Source organism: Amblyomma maculatum, chromosome 10, assembly GCF_055883805.1.
Source record: "Amblyomma maculatum isolate TAMU_Amacu chromosome 10, ASM5588380v1, whole genome shotgun sequence".
Taxonomy (NCBI): domain Eukaryota; kingdom Metazoa; phylum Arthropoda; class Arachnida; order Ixodida; family Ixodidae; genus Amblyomma; species Amblyomma maculatum.
The window spans coordinates 79,439,610-79,456,981 of NC_139353.1; the positions used below are offsets into that span (position 1 = coordinate 79,439,610).

The 17,372-nt window shown below is 47.0% G+C and overlaps 1 long non-coding RNA gene and 1 pseudogene across 1 annotated transcript in view; one reads left to right on the top strand and one right to left on the bottom strand.

Moving 5' to 3' along the window:
- Positions 1-17,372, top strand: part of LOC146176845 (uncharacterized) — a 156,515-nt gene that overhangs the window by 45,489 nt on the left and 93,654 nt on the right. The gene's annotated exons all lie outside the window — the stretch shown is intronic.
- LOC146176846 (uncharacterized) lies at positions 3,862-6,007 on the bottom strand (annotated as a pseudogene).

Sequence of the window (17,372 nt, forward strand, 5' to 3'; positions counted from 1 at the left end):
GATTCGTGTATGCTGTGAATCCCTTATGTGTCTCTGCTTTTTTCTGGCAATCCTGCAACAGCCTCGTTGAGGCTAGCAGAATGTAATAAATAAAATAAAATACCGTTCTTGTTCGCTTTACTTCCGCTTGCCGCATCTGAGGTGCTTACAAGTGCCGGGGCTAGCAAAATCGTTATTATTTATTATCTTGTTCGAATAATAACAAAATAATAACTGTAGATAGACGATCAGCAGATTGTAAAATATTAACAACGGTGATATAGTACATATCGCTGTTACAGATGCACCTTTTTCAGCAAGGTGAAGAGGAGCGGGCTCTCAATATTAAGCAAGAACGAAGTTACGCCTTAGTAGCCTTTCGTGCGAGTTCCGAACACTTACTTGATATATAGGAGAGAAGAAACTGATTACCCGTGGAACAAGGGGTCGTTGAGCAACAAGCGGGTGATTTTATTTGCGGCAAAGATTTGGCAGATGTTGTCTGGCAAACACAGCTATTTCTTAACCAACACCTACATCTTATAACCATATGAAAGAACATGCTAATACCGCTTGCAAGCAAAAATACCTAATCGATTTGTCGTGAACCTTTTATGTCGTGAAATATAGTTACGATATGTCTTTTTCTAGAAATACTCACCCTGAAAGCTTTTTGTGTAGATGGTCGAGAGAGAGAAGGAAAATAGAATAGAAAGGCCGAGAGGTAAAACAGGCGATGCCCAGCAGGCTACCTTACACGTGGGGACAGAAACAAAGGGAGAAAAAGGGAACAAAGAGCGCCAAGGAAAGGAGCTATGCCATGTTCCGAGATCTATAGTGAAAAGGGGTAAAGAGCGTAGACTTGAAGTTTTGAACATAGCCCCGAGTCCTTTAAAAACTTAAGTAGCACCTTCACTGAATTTCTTTGTGGTGAAGGAGTCATATAAGGGCCCGGAATCTGAGCTTCAGTAAGAGCGCGAGAGTCCAAGCGGTGGAGTGTAGCAGCAAGGAAAGCACGCTCGGGGTCAAACTGAGGGCAGTCACAAATTATGTGCGCAATCGTTTCAACACACCCACACTGCTCACATGTTGGACAGTCTTCCATGTCGATGAGATGGGAATAGGCGTTTGCAAACGCCACTCCTCACCACAGGCAACAAGACATTTTAGCATCACATCGGGGGAGGCCGATCGGAACCTGTAGTTGAAGTAACTTCTCAAAGTGGTGCGAGCGGGCATCTACCCTCAAGGCGTATACCGGTACTGTCTAGTCACGTTTCGGGCGATCAGTCGAAGGTGCCTTGCGGTGTCGGCACGTGTCAATGGTGTCAACGGTCGATACCAAATGTGAATGTGTGCCATGGGAACAGCCGGTCCTGGAAATGAGAATATTGTACGGCTATAAGAAACAATAATGTCTATAAAGGAGGCGCTAGGCCTAGCCGCAACGCTCAACGCAGGCATACTTTAGAGGGACACACTTTATTGTCAGTGTCATGAATGCCATGAAATGGCGTGAATGCGCTCCTACGTTTGGGTGCGGATTTTGCTAATAATAGATATTTGTGCAAAACTGATTTTAGTTGTAATTATGTCCATCCGGCTACTTCATAATTTACAATGTGAAATACATGAATTACTAGAGAAACGTGATCTAGTTATTGTAAGGGGCCGTTTAATTAAATTGAATATTTTTTCATTGCTTGAATTATTCCTGCTTTTGCGAAACACACTGTGGGATTACCTACGGGGCTACGGCTCCGCTCTCAGAGCCAAACGCCACTCGCTAGCTCAGACCACACTGGTGGACCCAAGGAACAACACGAAGACCGAGGACAGAAAGGTTAACGGTTTATTGCCGAGGTTCTCAGTCGGTCTTCCTCGGCCGCGCGCCTGATCGTGCAACATGCAGAGTTCATTTTATCAGTCCGTCGGCGTCGTGGACGGGCCCACCCTCTTCGCTTGTCCGGTGTGCAATGGGACTCAATTATTGCACAAAACTGGCGAGGATCACGTGACAACAAGGGTGACGTAGAGCCACGTCACGGCTATGTATTGCCGCTCTGGTCCCCCTTGCCTTTTTTGGAACTTTTTCCCTCTATGATTTTTCCTTGCCGCTTTGAAAACCGTGTGGAGAGAGTGGGGTACTAGGAGCCTACTTGGCGTCTGCAGGCCTTCTTTCGGGCAAACTTTTTTTTAACCACTAGCAAAGGGCGCTCCGGCGTTGTGGTTCTTTTACATGCTACTTTGTTGTTGTTTTTTAATATTTCTCCCCTTTCCCTACTGTTGCAGATGGGCAGTCTCGAGAATCTGGTGCATGAAGGTTTTCTACCTCAAAGCTTGTGGGTATCACGCTCTTCTTCGCTCCCCCTAAAAATACTTTGCCAACGCTCCGTTTCAGCTCCGCTTGAGGACCTGCCATTGTAACCGAAAAGAGGAAAAACAAAATGAAGTAATCGCGTAGGCGGGCCCCTTCTTTAGCTCTGCTCCCTGCTCGATTTCTGACACTATTCTTCGCGCGTGCACTCCGTACATGGTCACTCAAGGAGGGGCACGTCATGCGGTGGCGGTCACAGAAAGTTAGTAAAAATGAAAACAACAGTAACTCAGCGAAGAGCAAGTCAAGTTTCCTCAGCGGTTTTTCAGCAAATTTGAGCGAAGGAACATTATGAGAAATGAAATGCATGTTTGTTTTTCTTTTCGCCACCAAGCTTGCCATCTTAAACAAGCGCAACAAGCTTTTGCCCAGTAAAAACACCTGCTGAGGCCACGTGTTTCCACCGTTTTACATTGCATAGTATTAACAAGATCGAATTATTCAATGTGTACGTGCTGAGCGGCACGCGCAAGGATAAGCGGGAAGGAGCAAGCGAGCGCAGCTCGCTAATTCCGCGCCAATCGACAACAACCGGGAGTGAGCTTTTCAGCGGGGTTAAAACCCCTCCGAAACCTCTTCTCCAGTAAGCACGAGCTTAGAAAAAAGTAGGTGGGGGGGGGGGGGGGAATACATTTTAACAATAAGTGCGCAGCATTCGCTACGCTTCCTCCCACCGTGCTTCTGCCAGTAAGCCAGGCAACCACTCCTCCTTCACCCCATCGGATGTCAGACAGACGAGGGAAAAACGTTAGAAAGAAAAAGCAGCAGACAGGCCGGGGAAAAGTTAAAACAAAATATTGGGGAGAGGCCAAGGAAAATCAGGATTGTAGCCGTAACGTAGATTTTACGACACCCTTGTTGTCACGTGATCCTCACCAGTTAACGTGCAATAATTGAATCCCGTCCGCACTCGCTTCTCTGCACGAACACGCACACGCGCACTCACTCGCTCACTTTCTGGCGCCGCCACCCCTAGCCAACCCAGCGCGTGCCGCAGCAGGAGCAGACAAGAGAGGGAAGAAGGAGGAAGCCACGAGATCTGGCGAGGAGAGGCCGCGCACTTCTCCCTCGCTGCTGCGGTGTAGCCAGAAGGGGAAGTGATGTTGTATGCCTTCCCACAACACAACTGCGGTTACCCCGCAGTAGTGGTGAAGCGTTTAGGGCGCTCGACTACTGTGCCGAGGGATGAGGGATCGAATCACGGCCGCAGCGGCCGCTTTTCATGGAGGCGGAAAGCAGGTCGCCCGTGTGCTGTGAGTTAATTTTCGGAGCCCTCCTCTGCGGCGTCTGAATCGCATGGGGACGTGAAAGTCTATAAAGTTAAACCTTTCTCAGAGTTTGGCGAGAAAGTGTAAAGTGCCGGGTGTTTTTTTTTCAACTACTTAACGACAAATTTTTTAAACTTGCGAGAGACACGTCGGTACAGTGTGTTCAGGTGTGGTGCTGGTGAACTCTTTTATTGCGCCCAAAAACAGGGGACCAGTCAAAGGACCGGTTGCGCTGGCTTAGAGGAAGTCGGCGGGGATCCCTTGGGATGTCGCGGCCTCCACCGTGCGCTGGATAAGCCAGCGTTGGTCTGCTGGCTCGGAAGTACGCAGGAGAGACTCCCACGTCTCTGAAGTGTTTGAGTTGTCTGTGCTGTAGTGTGTACAAGTCCACGCCATGTGTATAAAACTGGCCGGAGTTGAGCAGTATTTACACATGGGGGCTATCTCTTCTGGTAAGATACTGCTGTATAAGAGGGGGTGTGGGGAGCTGCCAATTTGTAGTTTGCGCCATTGGACAGCTTCGCGTCTCTCTAGATCGCGATGTGCGGGAGGATATGTGCACCTTTAGAGTCTGTAGTGCTGAAGTATGTCCGTGTACGTGGTGAGTAGAGAAGCGCGTGAGATATTAGTGTCAGCGGAAGCAGGGTGGCTGATCATACTCTCGGCTCGGCAGCTGAGATATCGAGCAAGAGGGCGCCTGGGCGTTTCCGATCAGCGACTCGTGGGGAGCCAAAAGAAGTAAGCGAGATGTGGAGGAAGGTGCTGTAGAACGTAGAATGTGTAACACCTGGCAAGAGATACGGCCAGCATCGTAGTTGTGGATAGCGTGTTGAGAATCACTGATTACGAATTTGGTATTAGGGTCGGCTGGCGCTAGCGCAATGTCAACCTCCTCAGCTGCGGTGACTTTTTCTGCATTGCGAATGCTGCAGGCTGTGTACCAGCTGCGGTGAGGGGCAAGAGCTCCCGCCACCATCACTGGCCTCGATGGATGGTAAGAGGCGTCCGTATACGTGACGTCCGGACGTGCGCTGAAGCGTTTGTCGAATTGACGAGCCCGGTCGGCCTGTCTCTCGTCCTCCGGGGGCATCCGTTTGGGAATGGGAGGAAAGCAGAGATTTAGGCGATATTCGGGTGCAAGTTCAGCGTAACTTGAGGCCGTTCTCTGCGGGGAGATCCCAACTTGCTGCAGCACCTCTTGGCCAGCGTGTGTGAGTGACAGCCGCTCATAGCGGGCGGTAAGGGTTGCTTCGATCAGTTCGCTCAAGGTATTGGAGATTCCGAGAGCCATGAGCTTATGGGTAGCTGTGGATATGACAAGACCTAGGGCCGTCTTGTACGCTTTTTTGAAGGGACGCCTTTAGCCGTTCGCTTTTGGCACGAGTGAGACGTAAGTAGTTTCCAGAGTAGGTGATGCGGGAGCAGATGAAAGCTTGAACGAGGCGCAGGGTGTTGGACTCTCGCATGTCATGATGCTTGTTGGAGATTCGCGTGAGTAGGCCTCCGACCTGTACCACCGACTGGTCGATGCGTTGGAGCGTGATGTTGTTGCTGCCGTTGGCCTGTAGGTGCAAGCCCAATATCCTGATGCTATCTGTTCGAGGAATCGGGTTTCCTTGTACTTGGAGGTTGATGTCAGAAAATATCTTCGGAGGGCGTCGTCCCGGAAAATAGATGATGATATACTCGAATTTTGTCGCCGAGCAGGTGAGGCCAACTGTACTTAGATAATCTCCTATCCGATCGATGGCGGTCTGTTGAGTATCTTCAATCTGGCCTTCACTGCCGCGCGTGGTCTAAAGTGTGAGATCGTCAGCATAAGTGCTGTGACGCCGGGGGGGGGGGGGGGGATGTAGGCCAGTAGCTTCGGCAGGCCAATCAGTGCGACGTTAAAGAGCATCGGCGAAAGTACGGCGCCTTGCGGCGTGCCACGATTTACCGGAGAGATGATGGAAGGATCTCCCTTGCCGGCTTTAAGTTGCACTGAGCGGTCGGTGAGGAAGTTCTGGATGTAAGCATATGTGCGATGTCCAACACCGAGAGCCTGAAGTTGTCTAAGAATCGCTTTATGGAGGACGTTGTCGAATGCCTTGGCAACATCGAGGCTGACGATGACTTACGTGTCTAGTGTACGTCTCATGACTACATGATGAGGGAGAAGAAGCATAATGTCCGGGGCCGCTGAATGAGGTCGGAAGCCGAACATTGTGTCTGGTAGAAGATGGTTGTCTTCAAGGTATCATGAGAGTCTGGTATGGATAACGTGTTCCATCAGCTTCCCAACACAGGACCTGAGAGAGATGGGACGGAGGTTGGCTAAGGTTGGTGATTTTCCCGGCTTGGGGATGGGCACAAGATTAGCGCATTTCCACTCCTGAGGGATGGTACCGCTGGCCCAAAATTCTTGAAACTAGTCGGTAAGAGCATGAATGGTAGCGTCGTCTAGATTCCTAAGAATTGTATTTGAAATATGGTCCGGCCCGACCGCCGAAGTCGTCCTGAGGCGATTGAGTTCTGCTCGGACCTCCGCAAAAGTGATTGGAGCGTCTAGACATAGATTGTCAGCGCCCTGATTGTGCAGCATAGCGGGCGTTATATTGGTAGTAAAGCTCACTGATTATGCGATGCGTAACCTAAAATTATGTAATCAAGTGTTTTGCTTTTATAATTTGGGGATTATATGAAGAAAATAAAAGCCATAAATAGGAAACCTTGGCTCTGTTTTTACAGTTAGGCTATCGGCAATGTCGTTCGAAAATATTTAACGAAACTACAAACATGTTTTGGCTGGTAAATTTGGCTCCCCGCATAGCTTATGTTTACATTAACGTTGCTCACACATTTAATACAGCAAAAATTAAAAACAGATTGATTTATAGGAAGGGAAAGGCGTGGTAACTGTCTCACTTGTTGTCTGTGGACACCTCAAATGCGCCGTAAGGAAGGGAGAAAGGTGGGAGTGAAGGTGGAAAGAGAGAAAGAGGAGCCGTAGTGAAGGGCTACGGAGTAATTTCGACCACCTGGGGATCTTTAACGTGGCAAAAATTAGACGCTCTCTTAGATGTCTTTTAAGAGGAGAAGGGTGAAAGCCTACCATTCGTCTCCTATCATTTACCTCTCATCGTTTGCCTTTTATCGGCGTTTCTTGCTGTGCTACATACAATTATAATTGGTTTACATGAAAGGAAAGGTGCAGTATCTGTCACACTTTCTCTGACAAGTGCGCTTTTGGACGGTACATCATCGCTCCTGTCGCGTGACGTTCCTTGACGCGCGTTCATGTGTGAGATTGTAGGTGGCAAGAACGCTAGAAAAGATGAGACTCTTGGTTGGTCGCTTCGAATCTGATGGCTGTTACGTCACTTCTCTATCAACCAATCAGATGCGCTGCCCGCGCGGGCAGCTTTTTGTCGACAACATGTATGAGCCTTGAGGCTTTCGCCTTGTTACGGAAGCCACTGTCCATTATATGCCGTGGAAGAAAATTTCGTCCACAATAATAGACCTAACGCGCGCTGCCAATTTAAATATTTGCGCTGCGGGAACCCAACCTTATTGACTTAAGAATGAATATATTTGAGGTTGAATACGTTGAAATAAATTATTTAAAAATATAAGGAACTGTAATTGCTGAAAACGCGTTGTCCCCTAAATCAAATGTACAAATTTAATTGGTTAGTTTTAGTTAATATTTATTTAATTACTGAGATCTATCTGGCATATATTCTGCGCCATACTCTACAACCCACCTGTAGAAACCGTACGACCTATCTCTCACCGCGTTTAAAATACCTGCCTGTAAACTGTCAAGAAAAGCACCCGGTATATTTCCGTTTTCTTAAATGCCCTAAAATATTTCGCTATTCAAATAATTCAGCTATTCATTTGATAAACGAAACCTTTATTCAGTTTGGCACGCAGACGTAGCAGGGTTTGCAATTTCGTAAATTAAAGAGAAAACAAATTTTGGATCCCAGTGAAAAGATTGCTCGCCTTAGTTTCCCGTAAAATGATTAGAAAACATTCTCGGTGTTTCGACTATGCTACCGTCTTTATGCATTGAATGAAGACCGGTGTAGCCTGAGCTCAAACGTAAAGCAAAACATTGAAGCAAAATGAAAGGCATGCAAAAACAGAAGGCTGCAGTCAGAAACAGGAGGATCTCCCAGAACAAGTTGAATCGAGTGCTTGTGTTTGAACAAAGATCAATCTGATTTCGGGAGGCCTGGAATTCAAGAACCACATCATAAAGCGAAGCCGCCCGATGCACTGAAGGAAATCGTATTAAGACGTTCTCAGCACAAGAGAAGCCTTGAAGAATGGAGTGCTGCTTTTCAAGCTTATTTTGAAGTCACTACAAAGACGGGCATGAAATACGTGGAATTTTTTAACCAACACCTAGGCGGTACGGTTAAAGCTTGCACGTCCTTTATAAAATATATGCAGTTTCTTTGAAGCAGTGCTGGAAAAATCTGTGCTTGTGAAGTTACAGTGAAATGCCTTAGAAGGAGCCGCCTACTTTATGAGATTAACAACGCAAAAGCAGAGCAATCGACAAACCCTCTCATGTATGCAAGCCCGCATGCAAATACAATGAAGTGTTAAACCGTTTTATTTGCCGGTTCCTGTCTTTAAGCGCACATGGGATCTCTACAACGCGTACATTATTGAATGCGCAACTACAGATTCACTTCTTGTTTTTTTAAAAAATGCGTTTCCTTTCCTACCGTGTACCGAATATACTGGATCTCGAGCCAAAAGAGTACTTAGATGACTGCTTTGAAGGATATGTCGTGAAATTATTGTCATCGCACATTCTTGAATATGTCTCAAATTATAGTAGGCGTAATCTTTAAATTGTTCAGGGGAGAAGGCTTAAGTCGTCCTTCTACCATGTGTTTTCTACGGTGTCGGATATCTGCGGCCGTGTAAAAGTGTACTGACGGCGCAGCTGAGGAATGTTTTGGCGAGGTCTACAGCATGAGCGGAGTTCTAGACTGAAAACTCCATGCGAAAGACCGGTTTGTTGACCCTTGCAGATCATTGCAACTCTATAGCTACCAGTATATTGTCACGTCTCGATTGAACGCCAAGGAGGACCCAAAGATAGGACGGGTTTAATAAATCAACCTGGACGAGTCTTGCGCTCCAACTTCCTTCTCTTCCAGGCTCGCGCTTGTGTGGCCCAGTCATCATCTTTGGCGTCGTCTTCTATGCGGCATTTGCCCCCCTCCTCAGGAAGCATCGTCCCGATGAGCATAAAAGGGAGTAGGGGGTCAAGGTCAGTCCGAGTTGTACGGCTTCATGCGTACAACGTGGACGACGTCGGCTTGTTGCTGGCGCCGCTTCGAGGTCGACACCCCGTCTGGCACCACCTCATAAGTGACGTCGGTTAAACGTCGCTGAACAAGATATGGCCCGAAATATCGCCGCAATAGTTTTTCGGAGAGTCCACGGCGGCGAATAGGCGTCCAGATCCACACTTTGTCGCCAGGTTCGTACATGACATGTCGGCGTCTATGATTGTAGCGTCGTGCATCATGCTCTTGCTGATTCTTGATCCGCACACGCGCTAGTTGGCGGGCTTCCTCTGCACGCTGAGCGATTTCCTCGGCGTCCTGATCGAGATCGTCGGTGTCGGCATTCGGGAGCAACATTGCATCCAGCATAGTTGTTACTGGTCGCCCGTGAAGGAGGCTGAATGGTGTCATACGAGTGGTGTCTTGGCGTGCCGTATTGTAGGCGAACGTGACGTAGGGAAGAATTTCGTCCCAATTCTTGTGGTTCACGTCAACGTACATGCAAAGCATGTCTGCAATGGTTTTATTGAGGCGTTCCGTCAACCCATTGGTTTGGGGGTGATAGGCTGTAGTTTTACGGTGACTGGTACCACTGAGGCGGAGAACGGTCTCCAAAAGTTCAGCCGTAAATGCAGTTCCTCGGTCAGTTATAATGAGCGCCGGAGCGCCATGCCTCAGGACAATGTTCTCCACGAAGAACCGAGCTGCTTCAGCGGCGGTACCCCTTGGCAGAGCCTTGGTCTCCGCGTAGCGGGTTAGATAATCGGTGGCGACAATTATCCATTTATTTCCGGCTGTCGACGTCGGAAATGGTCCCAGGAGGTCCATGCCGATTTGCTTAAAAGGTGTTGTTGGCACTTGAAGAGGATGGAGTAGGCCAGCTGGTTTTACAGGGGGTGTCTTACGGCGCTGGCAGTCTATGCACGTACGTACATAGTGTTTCACTGTCGCAGGCAGTTTTGGCCAGTAGTATCCGTGCTGGACTCTAGCCAACGTGCGGGTGTAGCCTAGGTGACCGGCGGTTGGCTCGTCGTGACACGCTTGCAGAACTTCACTGCGGAGAACAGATGGGACGACGAGTAGATGACTGTTTCCCCCAGGGCGGAAGTTCTTCTTGTAAAGCACGTTGTTGCGAATAAAGAATGAAGAGATTACTCGGGTGAAAATCTTAGGCACAACGGCAGTTCGTTTTTCCAAGAAATCAATAAGAGGGAGCAATTCCTGGTCTTCTCGCTGCTGTTGGGAAAGCGTTGCGTCATCTATGACACCTAAAAATGCAGTGTCTTCATCGGTCATAGTAAAAGGTTCGACCGGCGCTCGCGAAAGGCAGTCAGCATCCGCGTGCTTTTTTCCAGATTTGTAAATAACTGCCATGTCGAATTCTTGTAATCGAAGGCTCCAACGCGCGAGTCTCCCTGAAGGGTCCTTTAGATTCGTCAGCCAACAGAGCGAGTGATGGTCGCTAACGACTTGAAAGGGGCGAGCGTACAAATAAGGGCGGAACTTCATAACCGCCCATACCACTGCAAGGCATTCTTTTTCGGTTGCCGAGTAGTTCGCTTCTGCTTTAGATAGGGTCCTGCTGGCGTAAGCAATTACTTTTTCGACACCACCCTGGCGCTGCACCAGCACAGCACCTAAGCCCACGTTGCTGGCATCCGTATGAAGCAGTGTAGGGGCGTCGTCATCAAAGTGCGCCAGGACAGGTGGTGTTTGTAAACGTCTCCGCAGCTCATTAAACGCTTGTTCCTGTTCTTCACCCCAGTGAAAGACAGCATTGTCACGCGTCAGCGAAGTTAATGGCCAGGCAATTCGTGAGAAACCAGCAATAAACCGGCGGTAATAGGCGCAAAGACCCAGGAAACGCCGCAATGTCTTTTTGTCCGTAGGTGTCGGGAACTTGGCGACTGCGGAGAGCTTTTCAGGATCAGGCCGGACACCTTCTTGGCTAACGACGTGACCTAAGAATTGCAGCTCCTCGTACCCGAAGTGGCACTTCTCGGGTTTTAGTGTGAGGCCCGCAGATCGTATGGCCTGAAATACAGCTAGCAGACGGCGTAGATGCTCTTCAAATGTGGCCGAAAATACAATCACGTCGTCAAGATACACCAGGCATGTTTGCCACTTAAGTCCCGAGAGCACAGTATCCATCAACCTCTGAAATGTTGCTGGTGCTGAGCATAAACCGAACGGAAGGACCTTAAACTCGTACAATCCATCGGGAGTGACGAATGCTGTCTTCTCCCGATCTCTCTCGTCTACTTCTATCTGCCAATATCCACTTTTCAAGTCCATTGATGAGAAGTAACGTGCATTTCGTAGGCGATCAAGGGAATCGTCGATGCGAGGAAGAGGGTACACGTCTTTTTTAGTTACTTGGTTGAGCTTGCGGTAATCTATGCAAAATCGTAAGCTGCCGTCCTTCTTTTTAACAAGTACCACGGGGGAAGCCCAGGGGCTCTGTGACGGCTGGATAACGTCGTCTCTAAGCATTTCGGCCACCTGGCGCTGAATGGCTGCACGTTCTTTCGGAGCTACACGGTAAGGATTTTGTCGAATCGGGCGAATCGAGTCATCCGTGATGATTCGATGTTTTGTCAAAGGCGTTTGGCCGATCCGCGATTCGGAAGCAAAGCAGTCTCGAAATTGATCTATGAGATCCAAAAGACGGTCCCGTTCTGAAGAAGACAAATTTTTACTCACATCGACGATGGTTACGGGCGTCTTGCACATTGATCCTTCCTGTTGCAGTGAGAAGCAGTGCTGCGCCTTTGGGATGCTGTCGAAGAAGGCCACAGTTGTGCCTTTCGGAATTTGCTGACGCTCGTCGCTGAAGTTTGTCAGCAGCACTTCGGTCTGTCCATTGGTCAAGTTGACTAGCCCTCGAGCTATAGAAACACCTCGGCTTAGTATCAGGGCGACTGCCCTTTCGGCGATACCATCGCCGGTATGCGCCATGTCGCACTTCACTTCAACAAGAGAGCATGATCGCGGAGGTAATGTCACTGTCTCATTGGCGACGCGTAAGGGCATCAGTGGTACTTCCGCACAACCAAGGTCTTCATGATTGTTGGTGAAGGCAACGACGCTGTCACGAATGCTGATTACAGCCCCATGAAGACGCAGAAAGTCCATGCCCAAGATGAGATCTTTGCAACAGTCACGGAGAATAACGAAGCTGCCAACAAACACCGCGTTTCCTATTCCTATCCGGGCAGTGCACTTCCCTGTCGGTGCCAGTAGCTGGCCCCCAACGCAGTTGTAGAGACTTCGTCGCAATGGCCAAATGATTGCCTAGCGTTCTATGTTCTAGCCCCCCGCTCGCACGAGTGCGAACCTCGCTTATAAAAAACGGATAAATCTTTTTTTACAAACCGGGTGCTTTTTTTCTACAAATTCCAATTATTAAAAAACCACTAATGAATTTGCCTCTCGTTTAGCTCTAGCGTTATTTTGGAGGGCGGACCCAAGGTACGAGGCAGGATGGATGAATTGTTTTGCTGATTACCTATGCATGCGTTAGATAAATTTTTATTATTTTATTGTAGGACGTATGCTGGGGGGGGGGGGGTATTGTCAGGATTGCAGCTTGTCCTCCAAGAATAAAAATGCTTAAAAATTCTATCCCGCTTTACAAGGTTCGCATACATCCGCCTGAGAGATGACTTCTTGTCATAACACAGCGACAGCGGGGGCATCCAGTGTGTATAGCTCGGCGAATGAACACTTTGATGCCAGACTGCTGGCGAAATGACTGCGCGAATTGGGTACCGAACGGGCGGCTATCAACCAGGCAGTGGTAGAAGCAAAAAAAGCAGCGCGCTGCCTATTGGGTGATACCAGCAAAGTGACAAAATGTTTTGGTGGAACTATTTACGCCACTCGCGCTGTGGTACTGTGTGAATCCGCCATCAGGGTGAGTTCTGTTGGACGTAAGGGAGCGGTACGTTTCATTTTGTTTTTGTTTTTTGCTCGGGTAACGTATTTGGAAGGCGAGATACCTGCGTTTCTATAGCGCACAACACAAGCTCTGATTCTGCAAAAGAGCGTATCCCCTAAAATGAACAAAAACTATAATTGTCATGTTTAGTTAATAACCGATTTTACTGACGCAGTTCGCCTCTTGCCGGATGTCCGCCGTAGCCCCCAACATTGCCCTGGGGCTTAAATAATTCTGAAGCCACTTAACCTTCTCTTAGAACTTTGGACTGTGTAAACAAAGAACAACTAGCATAAAGTGTGCTATTAGAGATGCGTGTGGATACGCCAATATACCATGGTTGTCTTATATGTTACATGGCTGCAATTATTCAGAGTGTCTACACGGAGAGCTCTTAAGGATATTCTTGCGGTCATACTTTCCACTTCTCCAATTCATTCCATACCTTTCAGGAGGCACAGAGGTTTTAAAAAGAGGTGAACGAGACGACTACATCACGTTCATTTGCTCACGTATGTAGCTGGACTAAAGAACTGGACTTCAAAGGAAGGCGATCATACGGGCAGAAAACAGAAAGTTGAGCGGACGGAAGCGATTGGAATATTTGCGAGAATTAGGCGCCCGCAGGTGGCAAGGGAACGAAGAAATGGCGAGGTCTTTGCAATGCAGAAAGGATAATGATGGTGAGGATGAAACTAATCGTGGGGAGGACGACTTTATGCTCCTGCAGAACCTAACCTTTGAGCAGCTGCATTCAACACCGTCTAGGGACTTAATGGTAATTGTAAGACATATTGTGCGTGCAAATATTATATTTGCGCTCAATAGGCTTTCATTCTAGATGAAAAGACCTATGCTTTCATACAACGCAAGAAAATGATCTACATTAGCCGAAAAAACAAATTCTGAATAGTTTCCGACAACATGTGCATTCAATAGACGATATGCGAAACTACTTGGTGGTCTGAAACTACGTGGCTGCAGTTGTGGCCGACATCTTGGTTTGACCAAGCAGTCACGTCGTCGTAATGTCGTCAGTCATAAATTACGTGCTGTGCGTGCTTTTTTGGAAACAGGGAAACTGTCACCAAAAGAATTATCAGAATCATTATGAGCTGAAGTGCTGTTTTTACTGCTTATCGTTCTCCTATGGTAGGTTCTCTCCCGTCGTTTATTGGTAGCCGGCGTTCTTTCTACAAGGTCTTTTGCTTCGCTTGAAGATTAGCGTTGATGATGGCAGGCGTGTACACGGCATGTGCGTAAAAACATAGCTGTCCCGTTTTCGTTTTAATGCGCGCATTTTGGCTGGCTGCATCTCCGAGCATTATCATCAATGTTTATTCTCAAATGGACGAAAATTCTGGCAAGGAAATAAGCTTTTTTTTTCTTACGCTGCTTGCACATGTGTTGACTGGAACGACTTTTGCGCACGGTATACTTTTGTGTACACGACCACGTGTACTGCAGTACAATCATTCCTGAGATTCGGACCGGAGCCTGGCTCGTGAATAATATTCCTTTGAGTACAGTGTGCCATGCAAATTTTTTGTACGGGCTTTGGGATTTTTCACTAGGTGCTGGGCTGGTGCAGTGGTAAGAGGCCCGACAAGTGTGCCGGAGTACAGAGACTGGTGAGTTAGCTGTCTTGGTTTGTGCTGTGTAGCCTAATTATAAGGCTAGGCGGATGTTGTTCAGAACATAGCAACCAACGTCGTATTAGTTTCTTTGATTGAATTCCTAGTTGCGATATTGTAGCGGCTTGCCCTACTGCCATGCAAATCGCGTTGATCAAAATAGCATAAAGCAGCTGGTGTTAGGAATAAACCATGTCTGTAGCTGGGTGTGAAGTCGCGCATGATTTAGTGGCTTCCTAAATTTAATTCGTTTATGGTTGTACAAAGCTGGAATGCCTTTGTAGCGGTGCAAGCCGTCGCCGCTTCTACCAACAAAAAAGGTTTATCACTAGAGACGTTTTCAGCATACTGTCATAATTTGAAACGCGTTTCTTTTAGTCCGACACAATAAAATAACTAATTACCAATTTTTTACCGAACTTTGCCAGTGTGAATAGCGATTGCAGAAACCATGGAGAAATGAAACACCGCACATCAGTTTCTTCGTGATGGACACAAAGCGAACTAGGTATGAACAGATGGGCGCTTGGTTGTGAGCACACCTAACACCGCGCGGCGTGAGCAATCTGGGTTTATGGCTGGAGCACTCTGTGAGCGTACGGCCCCAATTTTCTAGGACATAATCAACGCTTTTTTTCGCTCTGGATTGTAAGCTTGAGCAGTAATGGCATAATCCGGTAAAAAAAAAAAAAAAGAAAACGTTGTAGGGCGTTTACATCCGATGGAGAGAACGGGCAATGCCAGATTTATTTACAGGCGGGTTAGCTGCTCTCTTATTTCAAAATAGCAAAAATTTTATTCAGCATCGTTTTTCTAACGCTATCGGTTTGCAAAGGTTCGTGGAATCTCAACGCACGGAGCGAACTCTGTGTATTGGACCGCGTGTTTACACGTCCCAGATCGCAATGAGTTTGGTGAACGTTCGCCCTCAGTAATAAAATAATATTCGCAAGTTTCACCGATGCATGGTTTCCACACGCACCATAGCATTCACACACAGTTTTTAGCGCAGCGCAACATTGTATCTGTACTAAATTTTTCACACGAAGCGTGTCTTGTTTACCCAGAGCAGAGCAGCGGTTTCGTTTGCTTGAGCGATCCAAAACGGTGAGCGTAGTCCTGGGAGCGCTAAGAGATGGATCTCTGTGTTTCACATGTCTATTGAATGCGAGAACTGGAAACGTTCGTAATCTCTCGAAAATATCTAAACTGATTTTCATCTTTACCATTAGATAGTTCGCTAATATCGTGTTCGACTATTAGATATTTCGACAATTCAATTGACAAGAATCAATTAGAGGCAAAAACTATGATTACAGTGGTACATCAGCCTACTAGATTTTGCCAAAGGGTCAAAGTGCCTCATTAATTCGGGGTGTAAAGAAATGTCATAGGAAATCTATTCGTAAAGCTAAAATTATACATGTCTGATTTCGAGATCAAACTTCGAGATACATTGTGAATTGCGACCGGTTATCGCAGAGCTCAGATAAAAGCAAACAAGAATAATTTTTGTTTTAGAACACGTTTTTTATACGACCTGACCAAAATTGGGAGAAGAGTTAAGCTTCCGTTGTGAATACAAACGCAACATACTAAATGGATCGTGCCGGCGGCCTTATAATTCATGTAACATACACTCTGCTGCATACTAATGAACAATTCATTAAATAAATCTCCAATACTTCTCGTATACTAAATACCTTGCAGTCGCCAGCTATCACATTGTGTGGAACGCCATCAAACCAACGTATAAAGCCCCGCTTTTACTAATCTGTACGAGTTCTTGATGGCCTAGAGAATTACGACTCATTATCTGCGGTCATGGGAGCATCTGAGCTCCCGATCTGAGCTCCCGAGATGTAGTGGTTATTTATTGTATGTACAAAAGGAAAGAAAAGATGTTTGCCGGCCCCGGTATCTGCTATCTTATATCTGAAGCACCTGAACTGGGGCGGCGGAAATAAAGGGCAGATTCGAAAAATGGGCCTTGTCCCGCGCTCTTGTGACGTCATTCAATGAGACAACCAATCAGTGCTCGGACTTGTAGCCTGCTAATGAGCAGCTTCCAGAGGAAATCTAGGGATTTTTCACTTTCACCCCATGCAGTGTTCCAGACGAGAGTTTCATAATGTCAAATCTTTATCACTACCGCATCAAGATATACAGGATAGAATCCCTTTTATGAAGAACATTGTGGCAAGATGTGTTGTATAAGTGTTTTATAAAGGCCGCAATCAACAGCCTCAAGCTGCTGAATACGCTTAGGATAGAAGTACGTAATAATAAACGTTTTCGTTATATTGAAATTCCAGGACTCGACGTTAGTGTGCGCGCGTAAAAACAAAATCAGGTGGGCCAGTAAGTATTAGCACTAACCGCTGGTTTGGTGTTTATTTTATTGACAGATTATTATGCTAGGCACTTTGCTGCAGTATTTTTCAGACACTGTTATCCAAAATGAAGAGAAACACTTGCGCAAATTTGCCGCAATTGGTCCCAATCTGTATCTGTATGGGCAGCCCAAATAGGGCTGCCCGCATTCAGCCCAGATAGCTGAATATGAGCAGCATACCAGAATCAATAATGGGTCCTACTATTATTAAGGCAGTGCCGCACCATAGATCAATGTTTCAATTTTTATGTCGAGTAAATTAATCTCTCCAATACCTGAATTGTTCCGGCGCGGGCTTTGCGGAGGTCACTTCATTTCGGGCTCGCCCACGTGCTGACCTCAATGGTTGAATCTGGTATTTTAAGGGCTGCCCAAGTTTCGTTAATCATCAAGTGTGAAACGTTGAGCACTATTTATTTATCTTGTATTCGACACTCAGTAATATACAAAAATTTATTCCCAATACTACAATTATATGG